The 16,050-nt window shown below is 40.5% G+C and overlaps 1 protein-coding gene across 10 annotated transcripts in view; it reads left to right on the top strand.

Annotated features, from left to right (window-relative positions):
- The window catches only part of ERC2 (ELKS/RAB6-interacting/CAST family member 2), an 869,430-nt gene extending 853,663 nt beyond the window's left edge, over positions 1-15,767 (top strand). For all 10 annotated transcript variants that reach the window (XM_036030928.1, XM_036030925.1, XM_028518656.2 and 7 more), the window contains one exon: positions 15,648-15,767. The gene's annotated coding sequence lies outside the window, so the exon portion shown is untranslated. The remainder of the gene's footprint in view (positions 1-15,647) is intronic.
- Positions 15,768-16,050: the final 283 nt, after the last annotated feature.

Raw genomic sequence — 16,050 nt, 5'->3', positions numbered from 1 at the left:
TGTGCTTAGTAGATGTTGTGCTTTTGGGGTGTTTTTCAGCAAAATTCAACCAAATCATCACCATCAGAAATGCAAGAAAAAATCAAATTGTTAAAAGACTTTTAAATTTTAAGACCCAAGGTATGTCATTCTGTACCTCAAAATCACACTGCATAGCCCTAATTGGTGTGGCTCAGTTGGTTGGGCATTGTTCTGAAAAGCAAAAGGTTACCAGTTAGATTCCTGGTCAGGACATAGGCCTGGACTGTGGGTTCAGTTCCTGGTCAGGGCATGTATAGAAGGCAACCAGTTGATGTTTCTCTTTTACATCTATGTTTCTCTCCCTCTCTTTCTCCTCCCTTCCCCTCTTTCTCAAAAATAAATAAAATCCTTTTAAAAATCACACTGCACACTGATGAGGTCATGCCTTGTCTACCACATTTCTGACTCACCCCAGGACAGTACCTTGTATGGAGTCAGCACATAGTATGTGTTTACCAGGTAGAATTTTGGTCATTTTACCTGGCCTCTGGAAATAGTGGTAGACTGGTAATCAAAAACAGTGTCCTCCACAAATGGAAGTGTGACTGGAGTCTCGAGGAGTTATGTTTGTCAAGTTAGATTGGGGGATTTTACAATGCTAGCTGTTCATGAAGACAATGGAGCAAATAGATTTGGGTGAGAAAAAAATTGTCCCTGCTCAACTACATCCAGTTGTTTTTGTGAAAAGTATTATACGAGGTCTTCTTTGAACAAGAAAGGTAATAGATTATGTAACATAAATACAAAGCCCTCCCAGATCTCATCCTGGCTTTCCTTTCCAGCTTCGACTTTCACCATAGCCCATCAGGAATGTGATGTTCCAAACACTGACCTTCTTGGCATTCTCACATGTTCTGTGCCCTTCTCAAGCCCATGTCTTTGCTCCTGCTCTACTTGTTGATGATGCTCTTCTCCCCTGCTTAACCTAGCTGTCTCGTGCATTTTCTAAGCCTCAGATTAGGACTTCTTTCTTTTCAAGGAACCTTTCCTTACTACTTCCCTGCCATCCAAAGGATGAAATGCTACTTCTCAGTGCTTTCAGAATTTACTACTCATGACTCTCTTGTTGCCTATTAACACTTTGTATTATAATTATTGATGTATCTCTGTTTGCAGCCAGCCTGAGAATTCCTTGATCTCTATTTCCCAACGTAGCACAGTGCCTGGAATACAGAGGGTGTCCAGGGGCATTGTTGAAAGTATACACAGCTTGAAGAAGATGGTGGTAAATAAGAGATATTACTCAAAGGAAAAGGAGGTACAACTTGTCTATTTGAAATGCCCAAATATGTTCTATTCATTTTTGTTGCTGTCACCCTATTTTGCCTTTCATGAGGGAGCAGTTTACCCCATGTGAAAAGTAAAATGGATTTGTCTTTAGGGACATATTATGCATGTGGAAAGTCTAGCATTTCCCAGCTGGGTGTTTGGCCAGCCCACCAGTTGGGAATTTTATCAGAATGTCTCAGGAGGTGTTATCTTTTCTCTCAGGTCTTTGGAGGAGAAAAGATGATCAAAGAAACCAACTCTAAGGGAAATTTTAGAATCAGACAGTGTTTTGTTTTGTTTTGTTTGTTTGTTTGTTTGTTTTTTATGGATAGGGAAGGGGTCTGAGCTTCCAGGGATAGATAGACTGGAAATGGGCATAGTTGATCATAATATGGAAAAAAATGCTGCGAGAGTCTCATGACCATTTTCATGCATAGCCATCTTTCATATCCCTATAAGATAAAATCACCCTAAGGGTCATAAACCACTGCCAGAGTATTGGACAAGACCCATAGGTAGTTCTTCCGAGCCAGTAAAAGCATCTTAATTGACCTAAATGACAACAGTTATGTTATAAATATCTAAAATTTACGACCTGAGAAGGCATAATCACATCTTCCATCAGTTAAGTTTGCATAGGAGAAGCTTGGGGATTTAAGATAGGGCTGCAAGTTGGGAGAAATCTGATTAGCCTTCACTTTACAACAAACCCAGAGCTAAGTGAATCGGAGTGCTTTCAAGTTCCTGATCCCTGGGAGTTAAAGGCAGTGGTATTTCAGAGTTGGTAAAAGCCACCCCATCTCCTCTGTGCAGCTGTCATTTTATTGGTCTTGTAAAGTCTCGCATTCACCGTGACAAATCCAAGACCATATACCTGTGAAGAGGAGATGTTTTAGATTACAGGGTGCTCAGGAAGCAGACATGGGGTTAGAGGGTGAAAGCTGAAGGCTGGTGTATGTGTTTATGTGGAGCCCTCTTAGGAATGTGCAGAGTCATTGTGAAAAGCCAGTGAATGCTGCTCCAAAGATGAGAAGCCTCAGCTTCTGCGGCCTTTTGGAGTAGAGAATTTATGTATCTAATAATTCCACCTATCTTTCAAGTTAGTTGAAAATTAAATGGATTTTTATAACATGATTTCCTGATGATTTTACTGAGGGAGGGCATTAAAAGCAAGCAGTACTCCTACATCTAAAGCAAAAATTATAACAAAGCCTACCCATGAAAGGATGAGTATTCTGAAAGAGACACATTATGGTGATAAATCTTATATCATTGATCAACCAAATGATTGCCCTGGGACTCAATGATCAACAAAGTGGAGTCATCTTTGGGGTAAAAGGCAAACAGCCAGCTTAATCCTAATTTGCAGAGCTCAAAGGTGAACAGTCATTTTGCAGGGCAATAAAGAGTTCAGGTTATCTATTTTATGCCAAAGTCTGTGAAATCAGTGATATTTCTTTAATGAATTTGAGAACAATCCTTCAAAGAAACCTCCAATTGAAACCCATAGAGAAGCCAGTTGTCTTTGAACTCTAGAGATGAATTTATCCTAGATGAATGTGATCTTTCAGTTTAGTCTGTTTATCAGGGACAGAGGTCTGAATTTTGGGAGTAGTATTATTGTGCTTTGGCAAATGTACCTATCATTGATGTATAATGGCATGTAGGAGTGATTTTAGCTTCCCATAGCTCCATTGGTAATAAGTCCTAATTAAACGGTCTTACACATGAATTTCATGCACATGTGTACATGTTCTAACATGTGTCTCTGTTCTGACAGTTTCTAGTGGGTCTTGTGGTGTGCATTCAATTTATTAGTTCTCAGTGGGTATAAAACAAAACTTCAATTTTGGTTTTATTTTTTATCATACTTTCCATTGTACTACCATACTCTTAAAGCTTGCATCTCTAAAATCCAGAATTCCATGCCTTACAATTTGAGAGAAATAGAAAATCTGGAACTGATTATGAAATTATGAAGCAAGGAGTTGCAGAAATGCATGGGGATAAGTGTACAAATGCATAAGCCCCGATACATGCTAAGCCTGGTGTGAAGGACACATTGTGCCTTTTCAGGTCATTTTTGGTTTGAACCCCTGCTTTTACATTTCAGTATAATGCAATCTAACATTTGTTTTGTGTAGTGCTTGGGGAGCTTTTGGTGTTAACAGAATTCTTTTCTAAATAAATTCCTTTGCATTCCTTCAGAATTTGTCCAGTTTCCAGATTCCAATAGAAAAAACATGGATAACATTTTAATAGAAAAAAATAGTGCTTCAGCTATTTATTTGGCAAGCACCTACTTTAGGGCTACTCTTGTTTTATTAAGTGGAATAGGTTGGCTTAATAGAGGAGTTCTCAGCATTCGTACCCTGATTTCAGGGAAGAGAGAAGCATGGGCCACCTGGGAAATACACCCTCTGGGATTTTTTAGTCCACTTATAGTTTTACCGTTTATTCTCATTTCTTCCGACAGTATACTTAAATAACAATTAGATGTGCTGATAAATCAAGACTAAATCCTTTAATGTTCTTTGCTCATGTCTCCTTGAGCAAGGAAAGCTGGATCTTTCTTTCCATAACTTATTACAGATGTGATTCTCTTTCTGTTGGTCATGAAAGTGGCAGTGAGAGTGGCAGTGGGGTGGTGATGTTCATGATGATAGTGGTGATTGTGATGGTGCTAGTGATGATGGTGGTGATGCTGGTGGTGGTGGAGGCAGCAGTGGTGGTAGTGGTGGTGGGATGTTTTATTTTTTAGCTTCAGTGTTTTCATTGCTTTTAAAGGCAATACATTTTCATTACTAAAAATTTCAAACAACTCAAAAATCTTTGCAGAAGACTACCATTGAGAAACACTGACATTTTAATAAGCTTATGTGCCTTTCTAGTCTTTTACCTATATCTAGCCTCTTTGAAAAAGTGAAGCCATATTATAAATGTTTTTATAACTTGCTTTTTGAACTTAGTTTGTTGGACCCCTTTGCACACTAATTGATATACCTACAATATCATTTTTATAAGTGCAGAAGCATAACAATTTTGCATTGCTTAACCAGTTCTTAATGATGAGCATTTAGTTCCTTTTAAACTGTTCCTATTAGAGTGCTACAAGTTTTGGGGCTTCACCTTCAAGCACTTGTCCAGTAATTTCTGTAGAATAAATCCCCACAAGGGAAGTTGCACATTTACCTTGATAAATATTGTGAAGTGGCCTCCCAGAGAGGTTATGCCCATTCGCCCTATGTTTTACATCTTGGATGACACAACCTTGCTGTATTACCCCCAAGTCTTTTGGTTTTGTTTTACTTTGCTTTTCCAGTTTAACTCCAATTGGTACAGAGTTCTCAGAATTTTTCTTCTGGGTGGTAGCATGCAAACCAACAAAAAACACTAAAATTCTAAGCTTGAAAGTCAGTTCAAGGAGGGAAAGATGAAAAATGTCCTTCAAAATGATTATGCTTGTTGCCATCAATGATGGCATTCCATCCCTCTGCCACCGGAAGCTGTATGGTTCCTCTTTGGTCGTTACAATTCCCTGACTTGAATTTTAGAGGTTTCCCAATGATTTGCCTTTCCCAGTTTCCTTGTGAGAACAGTTTTCTTTATTGTAGGTAAAGATTTGTGGTCCGTGGTCAATAAACAGGAAATGGCGGGTGCTAGAAACAGGCAAGTGGCCCCAGTCTCCTCCCTCCAGACCTCACAAACACGTAAAACAAAATTCGGTTATTGGGTTGATTTTTGCTGGGCATACGTTTTGAATCTGGGGCTTTTTGGCCATTGAGGGGGTCTTAGGTTCGGGGCCCTTTTATCCTTTTATTGGTGAATTCACTGAAGTGTAGGCAGACAGAAAATGTTCAAGTGGCAGGCAGATAAACTTGTTAAATCCCTAGGAGTCTTTCCTTCCTTGCTCTGGGAGTTTATCATCTTGGTGGAGTTAAAAGGCAATTAGGCCTGCAGGTCTTTGCCGGCTTGTTTATTGGTGTTTTACACATGGGTGTTGAAGACACAGGGCTGTATTAAACATTCCAATCCTGCTGGCTGGAGGGGAGTGAGACCTCAGCCCAACTCTAAGTCTCCTTGAGAGGGATTCTTGCCAAAAAGCTGGAGGAAAATCATTTAAGTATAGTACCTGTTCCCCACGATGCTCATTGTTGGTGGAAAATTGCAGTCAGCTAGCTCCATGCTGTGTTACATTTCCTGGGAAATGGTTTTATGGAAGGGCTTTTGATGAAAAAGTTCATTCCTTTTGTTAGCTGCCCCCCCTCCCCCCACAGTGTTAGTTAAGGTAGAGACATACTGGAAATGTTTCTTGCCTCAAATCTCTAGGGCAATTCCATTCACAAGACGGGAAGTCTATCAGTTTGAAATTGGATGGGGGAATATTTCCACAAAGCCCTCTGGTCCTTCTGGTTCTCTGAGGGTCTCCAGACAGGCTAGTCCTGGGCAGAATCATGAAGGAGTTGGGTCTTGAGTTTCTGCAACAACTTCTTCCTTTTTTCACCCTCTCCAAAAGCCTTGCAGGCAGAACTCTCACACTCATGTGTTGGTGAAATAATATAGCTCCTCATCCCCACCCCAAGGAAATTTGTATTTTTTTTCAGAGACACCTTGGGCACTCATGTCAATGAAACTGATGAGAATGTCCAGGACATTCTCACTGGCTAAGGAGTCAGGCAAGCCCTGTGTTTGACTTATGGCTCTATTGCTAACTGTGGCTAATCGAAGGGGTTTTTTCTTTGGTAAAATAGGACCAACAATAGCCCCTACCATGCTAGTTTGTTGAGACTATATATGAAATAATGTATGGAGAGTGCTTAGCATAGTATTTGTCACATAAGAACACAATAAATAGTAGCTGTTATTATTGTTATTAAAATATACTTTATTTATGTAACACACGTATTGCAATATATATAGTTTTGTATATACACACACACTCACACACACTTAGTTGACAATTATATTTTTATTTCACACGTCTAGGATGCTACAGAAATATAAAAACCTATCCAGATAAAACAAGAAAGTCCTTGCTCATGTCCAGAAAACCTGGAATGTGAAGTCTTTCAGTTTCCACAACTGACTCTTGTGCTCAGTTGTCAATAGAACTCCTTCCTAAGTGGCTGCTGCCTATCCAAATCTTTGTTTCTTAAGAGTTAGGAACCCTGTCTTAATTGTCTGAACTAAAGAAAACACAATAGATAACTGCAGCTTTTATTCTCAATCTGACCTTCTGTATTCTGAAACTAATTTGCCATAGTGTCTTGCCAGGGTCTGCGCAAGGACTTCCTCTAGCCCAGTAATGTGGTTCTGATTAAGGACATCCTATAAGACCCAGGAGGATCGCCTGGGAAGGAAACGGGGCCTAGCCACGAGTGAATTTTCATTCTCCAGTCAGATATATGATATTGAAGACCAGAAGGTATAGGGAGTTTATCATTAGGGAGACTTGGAAAGAGAATTAAAGCAAATGGCTGACAAATTGGCTGTCTTTTATGCAAAGCTGACAAGCAAGTGGGGCTGCTACCCGAAAGAGGATATGCAGAGCCCCCAGGCCAAATGGCTGGGCAGTCAGCAGACTTTTTGAAGTCTCTGCTTGCATGCCCCTACTTTTAACAAGGCCTCTGCTGACCTGCCCCCTTCTGAAGATGTGAAAACTTAATTTTTACCTAAAATATCTTCATTTCAACAACTATGATAATTCATTTCCTCTCCATAGTGCATGCGATGTTAGGGTCATATGCTTGTGTTATGGACAAACGGGGTGTGTTTTTTTTTTCTCCCTGCACTCTTAGGAATTGGGTCATATAGGCTAAACCTTGACTTATTCCATGGATGGTAGTCAGTCTTTCCCTGGGATCCATTAGGCCCTGGCTCATCGGTGAGATAGCCAGGAGATGACCAAGGAACACACTGGAGGATCCCATTTGCTCCCTGGATTCATGGAAGCTCTGCATTTGGGGGAGGAAAGGTGACTGTGGTGTGCAGTGGGCAATGAAGTTTGGAGAGCTTGGAGTTTCTTTACCAAGTATCTAAGAATCTACTAATAGTTGCAACTCTTATATGATTTTCTTGTTAATCTCTATCAAACCATGTAATCTGATATGTTAGCCATGACTAAGCCATGAAATTTGCCAACTTTGTCTGTGATTTACATAAGCTCTATTTGAAAAAGAAAAGTCTTAACACAATGTGGAACATTACTTCCCAGCATGCTTTTCCCAGCATGCCACTTGTATCTTATGACAACAAATAAGAACAGAGTATATGCATTTCTTGTGCTATTTCAAGGACCAAGAATGGATAAAATAAAACTCCAAAACTAAATAATATATTTTCCTTTGAGGTGATAAATATGTACATAGTAGATCTGCTTAAAGTGGTAGATTATTTGTTTTTGAGAGACAATAAATGAGTAATGCTTGCCTTTTTTTTAAAGTCGTAGTTTTGTAGTTAACCTCTTCAATATAGTAGAGTAGTTGTGAGTGTAGACATTAGGACTTGAAACCCCCTTTTGCCATTGGCTAGCTGGGTGAATTGTATAAGTCATTTAACCTTTTTCTCTTATTTTTGTCTTCTGAAAAATGGGGATTATACTACTAGGACCTATTTTGTAGGTGCTATAAGATACTATTTCTAAAATGCAGAGCTAAGCACCCATGTTCTTTGTCCATTTGGAGTACAATTATAGTCGCTATGTTATCATATAGTGATATAATAGACCATCCTATTCCCTTATTACCCAACGGAAATTGATTCAATTAAGTTCATGGAACTGGGAAAACTATTTTTATTTTACCAAAGGAAAATGGGGCAATTTGGAGTTTTCCATATGAAGAATGGGAGAGCAGCAGAAAGGAGGAAGGACACATTGCAGAGCTGAAGAGCAGTAAGGACCAGGACATCATTCTCTCTCTCCCTGCCAAATGCTTTTCCCTTGGACCCCAAGAAGAGGAATTCCCAGATCTTCCCCAATTGTCTCCAGGCCCCAGTTCTGTAGAATATTCAACCGGATAATCAGATGACTTTAGTGACTATATAGTCCAGTAGTTTAGAAACCTATTTTAATACAAAAATTCTGTGTAGTGCTCTAGGATCTAAAAGGGCCCTTCTCAGATACCTCTGTCAGCTAGATCCATGGGACATAACCTGTGAGAACAGAGCTGGGCAGATCTGTTCATTTTACAGACAATGAACCTTGAGCCCATGGAGTTCAGTGAGTTGCTATAGTTCTCACGACTGATGTCTGACAGTGTGGCTTTGCTTTATACAATTCCTTTGCCATCACCCTGATTTCTTCCCTTCCTATAGAATCTTCAACCCCTCCCCCCACTCAAAAAGTGTCTGTGCAAAATGTTTTGAATCTGTATACATGAATTTTTTTATGGAGAAAGTCCTTAACTTTTATTCTATTTTCTTAAAGGGATTTGTGATCCTTCAAAGGGTTAATAATGACTTCCTGATAATATGAGTCCCTGAAGTCACAGTTCTAGTTCTGATTGTGAGGTGCAAGGTTAACAATTACATCCACTTTCTTAACCTTTCAAGGCAAATGTAGCACATAACCTTATGAGTACCTGAGGTCCCAGGCTTGCTTGTAAAAGAGCAACTGGGTCCTGAATTCTTCAGGTTGTTTCTGCAACTTTAGTTCTCAACCTGAATTCTAAATGGAACTAGGTTCTAAATATCTCTGAACCTAGAAGACTTAAAGTTGATAAAATAATGCATGTTTATTTATAGTGCTCCAGAAAATTGTATTTACTTAATTTCGCTTTGGCTTTAGATTAGGGTTGCCAGATTTCACAAATTAAAAAAAAAATACAGCACACTTAGTTATACTGGAATTTCAGATAAACAACAAGTAATTTTTTAATAGAGCTCTTGAGAAGATGAAAATCGATCACCCCTGCAGACACACAAACAGCCTTCTTTCAACCCTAGAACTTCTGTTGTGAAAACAAAGAGAAATTTACAATAAACCAGCACAGGATCTTTTGGAGGTAATAGAAATGTTCTAAAACTGGTTTGTGGTGATGGTTGCACAATTCTGTAAACTTACTCAAATTCATTGACCTTTATCCTGAAAATGGATGGACTTGATGGTATGTAAATTATAGCTCAGAAAATTGCTTTTAAAAATTAAGGGAGAGCTTTATAACAACTATTGCTTAATTTCTTATTTTTGGTTTCATACTAATTTGAGAATGTGATTTAAAAAACCCATAAATCCAGTCTTCAGAATAAAGCATGAAAGTGCCTACACCAAATGATGTATACAATTTCTAGATCTACTGAAGCTCATCTCTAGATACCACCTCCTACCTTAACTGGATTCCACACGCTCTTAAAATCCTTTTCTGCACCTTTGGGAGTAAGGCCTACACTCAGCTAAAGCAAAGAGTTGCTGTTCCTGGAAGTCTTGTCCAGTCATGATGAAGGTGACTTGAGGTGACCTGCCACCCCAGTGATACTCCTTTTCCACACTTCATTCTGAGAAGGGCATGAAGAGGGAAGTATTTGTCTTAAGGTGTATGGAGAGCCTTGGTTTATTTATTTATTATTATATTTTTTATTTTTAAGAACCAGTGGCACATGTCTGGTCAAGCAGACCCATGTTCCCATCTTGGCTAATGTCTTTGGTACAAACAAAATGCTCACATGCTAGCAGGTAGGCTTAGTCAAGAGGCATATCCGCCAGAACACACACAAATCATCCTGTGGTTTTAGTGCCTACTGGAATTGAGAAGTAGGGTAGTCTTCTCTTTTATCTCAGGATGAATAACCAGTAGAATGGGTTGGGCTGGAGATGCTTATCCATAGGAAGATGCCCTGAGAAACTCATTTTTTATGTATCAAGAGTTGAGAACTAGCTCCAGTTGAGAACTAGCTCCTTCAGATTTCATTACTAAATTCTACAAAGGACAGTTGTTTATACAGCTTACAGGAGTCCCTATTGATCTCTATAGAGTCTCCAGATGAATATGTCCATGAAATCTGTCCAGAAGGTATCCAGCCATGTAATATGAAAAATAGAGACATTTATTAAAGAAGATACAAGAAATATTGTACATGGGACAATGCATTTCAGTCCCCTTCAAAGTAGACACCTTGGGACTTCACGTAGTTCTCCCAGTGCTCCATTGTATTTTTCTGAATCACATCATGGTCTGAAATCTCTCCCCTTTCAAAGGTGATTTTAGTTTTGGAAAAAGTCAGAAGTTGCAAGGTGTCAAATTTGGGTTGTAGGAGTGCTGAGTCACCTGGGTGATTTGAGGTTTTACCAAAAACCTCTACATGAGACATGATGCATAAGCAGGCACGTTGTTGTGATGAAACTGACATTCCCATAGCTCCAGCCTTCTGAATCATCCACACAGTTTCTGTGGAGGAATGTTAAAGCTTAATGCAAAATTTAAAGCAGATTCATTGCTCTACTCGTGTAGTCATTTTGAATGTGAGGGCCACACAGTGCATGTGCTCACTCAATGGCATCTACTATCCCCACTGACTAGTACAGTGAAGTTGCCATTGTTTACACATGTGCATTCCAGTCTACTCCCCTTGGCTACCAAGTTACATCGATGTAACTGTGTGCAAACCGTTGTAGTTATATAATCAATGGCTGGACTTTTTCTGGATAGACCTTGTATTTTTCTAGTATTGTTCGTTTTAAATATTACCTCTTCACCAAAACAAAAAATAAGCTTGAAATAATAATAGGGAGTGGGCCAAAGTCTCCTCAGAGACCCTCTTATTCTTGCTGTTTCTCCATTTGAGATATGGTCACACCCTAGCAGCCAGATCTCACTGGTTGCAGCAGGGAAGTGAGGCAGATGGAGAATGAGGGCCAGACAGATGGGACAGTTGGAACAAGGGTGCTGGCTGGAGGGAGGGCTGCCTGGCACCTGAGGAAACAGTGGTGGTCCAGCTCTGATAACCTGAATTTCCCCATATATGTCTCTGATGTCCAAGAAACTGAAACTTCTACTGAGGAAAATTGCTAGAATCCAAATATTTTCCAATGAAGCCTGAGCAAAGACCAGTCTTCACACACAAACCAATCTCATTCTTTTGAGGGGCTTGATCAGAAATCAGTATTTTGAGGTCTGAAGAAGTCTATGCCTTGAAGCAAGCCTCACCAGAAATCCCACTACTGTGGAATTCCTGTGCTGGCCTCAGCTAGCTACTTGGGTGAAGATGTAACTGATTAACTCATTTGAAAGGATCAACCAATTCAAAGGCCTTCTTGAAGGCTTAGCAATGCATGGACTAATTAAGTGAATGCTATCTTAACTTCTTATTCTTGGAAAGGAAGGAGCTCTGCCAGCCTGCTCTTACTTACTCCTAGCATTTGAAAGAAAGTAAATGCCTTTCCCTTAAAAAAGTCTATAAATCCTTCAATTTTGCTTATTTTAAATGTCTTTGCCCACATTTGTCCAAATAAGTGAGGCTTTACCATTCTTGGTTTTTTCTCTGCAGAGAGAGTTTTAAGTCTTTGTTGGAGAGATCATTCCTGTTTGTTTGACTCCAGCCTCTTCCACCTGTTTGGCTGAACTTGAATCCAGGAAACCCAGCAACACTCTTGAGGTTTCATTGTCTTTCCCGTGGAAGTGAGAAATCAAATAGCCACTTTGGAACTCTCCCTATAAATGCCTGTCCTTCATTTCTACTTTCCTTCTCCACATCCTCTTCCTCTTTTTGCTTGTTAGGTAAAATTATTTATATTTGATAAAGGTTTCCCCCACCCTGGTCCTTAATGGGTCATTTTGTCTTATGTGGTTTCAAGGACACAATAGAAGGCAGTACTGCTACATTGGATACTCTGGTTTTGTCAATTCTCCTCCATGGACAGCTTATGTGGCTCTTGTAAAGTTCTAGTGAATGTGTGGTTCCCTCGCTCCTTACACTTTAAGTAAAAGACACCACAATAATACATGAGCTTATATTTTCAAAGATGCTGTGAGGCAAATCCAATAAATACCACAAATATTCTATTAAAGGAGTGGGCCTTAACCAGAGGTGATCTGGGCCCAATACCTACACCTTTTGACAACGTTGAGAGACATTTCTGGTTGTGCCAACTTGGGGAGAGGGGTGGTACTGGCATCTCATGTGTAGAGGCGAGACGACTGTACTACGCATCCTCTAATGCATAAGACAGCCCCAACAACAAACTTTAAATAGTGCCAAGGTTGAAAATCCTGCGTTAGAGGAATCTTCCTCTTTTTTCCTTTTTCCTCAAGGCTTGGGAAAAAAGAAAAAAGAAAGAAATTCTCAATTTTGATGAGTACATGTGTCTTGATGTCCAACATCCCATATGGACCCAGGAATTGGAGAGCACAAGAGTGCCACTGAGCAGGGCAAAGTGCAAGGTTGAGGCAGGCCTTCTCAGCACCAACAGCTGTCTCAGCTCCAAGGAGAGACAACTTTGACCGAAGCAGAGGACCAAAAAGTTACAAGGATGTTTAGTTTGTGATAAAAATCATTTTGCAGATTAAAGGGCTTCCTCCTACCCATAAAATGGTATGTTCTTTAAATAACTTAAAAATTGGAGGCATTTAACTGTGTTGTGAGCAGAAGGCAGGACTATTGCTCAGAGCCATGGTCAATTATGTGCATCCTTGTAAGCAAGCTGGGTAGCTATAATCAAGCTATATAGGTGGTGATGTTCTTCATGTTGTGTGTATGTGTGTGTGTGTGTGCATGCTATTCAACTGCCACATGTTCTAAATGCTGCAGCTATCAACATGAAGGGATTCAGGGAGTTTCCTAGAGCCACTTTCTCGCTACATCTCTTGGCTCCATTCTCCCACACTCTTTCTGTGGTAGCAAGAAATGGATGCTCAACCAGCAGACCTTCCCTCCTTTTGCATGCAAACCCCCTTAGGATGTGTGAGACTCTTTCCCAAGATTCTCGGCAAAGTCACAGTGTCTCTCATTAGTGTTGATTGTCTCAGGTGCTGATCCCTGAACCAATGCTGTGGCCAGGGGAATGCTAGGAGCCGATTGGCTGAGGCCTAGGTGACAGCATACCCCTAAGCCCCTTGTGACCCATGTGTGCTGAAAGTGGACAGATGTGTTGCCTTAAAGGAAAATTGGGGTAAAATTATCAAAATAGGAGGAATGGATGTCCAGGAGAATAAACACACACCCACACTACTTGCTATTAAGATGCTTTGGATTCTGCAGTTAAAGACCCAGTTCCTTGCCCTGGCTTTGCTGTTAACTAGTTGCATAATTTGAGATAACTCTACAACTCTCTCACTGCCTCCTTTTTATAATTTGAATTATGGAAGTAGTAATACTATTTGGGTGGTTATGAAAATCAAGCAGGCATCTTGGGATGTTGGAAGCATTGTGCACATAAGTAGTTGTTTAGATGCCAGCTATCAGCCAGTGAATTCAGTTCAGCTTCTAGATTCTGGAAGAAGCTAGGCCAGCTACAACCCACCCAGCTAGTCAATGGCAGGTCACTTCGGAAGCCAGTATCTAAATTTATCCCAATCGTCATTGTTGTAGTTCAGTGTGGGAAATCTTCTGAGGTCAATGATTGAAGTAATTGGCTTGCCATGGATCTTGAAAAAGTCTGTCTGTTAAATGACATAATTGGTTTTAATTATATAATTACCGCACTTAAGGTGTGGGGGTGAAAGGTTACTATTATATTTAGGAGTGAGATCCCCAGTGAAGCCAGGGTGTGTAAGCCAGTCTTTCTTCGAGTTTCTCTTTTTATTTTTTCAGAGGGAAGTCAGAGTAGGCTGGCCTTGGCCCTGGCCATTTTGGGATGATTATCCTGCATGAGGTAGTGCTGGGACTGCTCACAGCATCACAGGAACCTTTGTGAAGAGATGGGAAAGGGCTTCCATAAAGACCTCATTTCGATCTGAAGTTAACGAGCAGTGGGAACTCAACTGTCAGCTATTGAATCTGATTGGGCAGGGTAATTATATGATTGCCTCTGGTGTTTGCACATGCACGGGGATATTTTTATTGGAAAAAGCCTAATTGCTTACTTTCCTAGTAGAGGGAAAAGCTAAACAAATTTGTGTTGTCATAGGTTAAAAAGACATCCTTTCTTTGTCTCTAAAATAGCTCCCTCCTCTGCTTTTTATAAGTGAGGGTTTTCTCCCCGTGTTCAGTCAGGGATGCCACTTGCAGACTTGAATTATATGATAGTATGAAAATGTAAAGGCAAGATACTTTGGACTATGCATTTTGGTAAAATGACCATGTGCCTATTGCCATATCTTAAACCATCCCCTTCAGTGGCCTCTTTTGTAATGTAAGGGCAGCCGGAACCCTGGGCAACATTCAAGCTACTGGGGCTTTCACAGGTATTTCGTTTATTTTGTTTTGTTTTCTTGTATGGAGGGCCCTGACAAGATTGGCTTCGTAAGCTATCTGGTTTTCCTTCACTGATTGGATCAGGCAAGTGGGAGGTACTGTGTGTGGTTGCCTTTTAGACATCAAAAACACCAAGGGGAATAGCAGCAAAGCATCCCTCTGCTATTTCCCAGGGACTTGGAGAAAAAGGAAAGGCAAACTGAGAGCTAAAGTGAAGAAGCCCAATAATACTCCAGGGTCTTTTTTCAACTGCCCTCAGTGAGCATGGCATGTCACTCACCTGTGATGCTGATGTGCAGAAAACAGATTGCTGCAGTTTAGTCCACTGTATAGCATTCAACTCTGTATTATTGCTCATTTTTCTATCTTTTTATAGGACAAACTATTTTCTAAGTTCTTCCCTTTCCTGGGATTTCACCCCAAGAGATTAAAATGTATTGGATTGTGGGGACTAGAGAAGCACCTTGTGATGACAGCTGTAGATTCCAAATCTGGTGCTCTGGTTTGGTGAAGGATTTTGGGTTGGAGAATTGCTCAGAACAAAGGACTTTTAGCCATTTCACCAGTCATGCTTTCTCATCTCAATTTTGCACCATCTCAGACTTGTACACACCCCAGTCTTGGCTAGCTGGCTCAGTGGGTCCCCTGGGTTCAGTGTTAAATGTCACTTCTTCCAGGAAGCCTTCCCTGACCACTGACCACAAGTGTGGCTTGGCTGCCCTTGTTTTGTGCTCCATGGCATCCTCTAAGTTCCTGTACCTATTGTCCTTTAATTGCTTGTCTCATTGTTCAAAATTGCCTGTAACTTTTATGAGGGCCCAGCTTGTGTTTATATTTGTCAGTACTATATCTGCAGAGCTGGGCACAGTGCTTGATGAGTGTTTGGAATGATTGAATTAGGAACGGAATGGTTGCTGGGTGTCTTAGGAAATCATGGTGTGTGCTGCATGGGCTTCCCACCCTTGCTGTTAATACTGCTTTCTTGTTGCTTATAATTTTCATTGCCCCAGATGATCCAGCTCTGTTGGAGGCACGGAGGCACAGTCAAATCTCATGCTGTACATTGATCACCTGTCCAACCTTTGCCTAGAGTGGGAGCCCCCAGTTCCTTCAAGAGATCCAACTTTACCTGTCTGTAAAGAAGAAGAGGAGGAGGGAGACAGCGGGAGGATCCGGTGGCAGTGTAACACCAGAGCAGGTCCAATGTTTACTTTTACCCTTTTGGAGGTGGGTAACTGAAAATGCCATGGGGAGTGGGCTTTTGGAGTCTGCCTATGACCTTGGATTTGGGGGCTCATGGCTCACATATACTTTATTATTTTGCTATAGTGTAGGGATTGTTACCTGTGTATTTAACTCATAGTCAGACTGTTCCATGATTCCCATCCACATAGAACAAAAATCCAGGTTCAT

This window comes from Phyllostomus discolor, chromosome 7 (assembly GCF_004126475.2).
Source record: "Phyllostomus discolor isolate MPI-MPIP mPhyDis1 chromosome 7, mPhyDis1.pri.v3, whole genome shotgun sequence".
Classification (NCBI taxonomy): domain Eukaryota; kingdom Metazoa; phylum Chordata; class Mammalia; order Chiroptera; family Phyllostomidae; genus Phyllostomus; species Phyllostomus discolor.
This window is presented reverse-complemented; position numbering and strand designations above follow the sequence as displayed.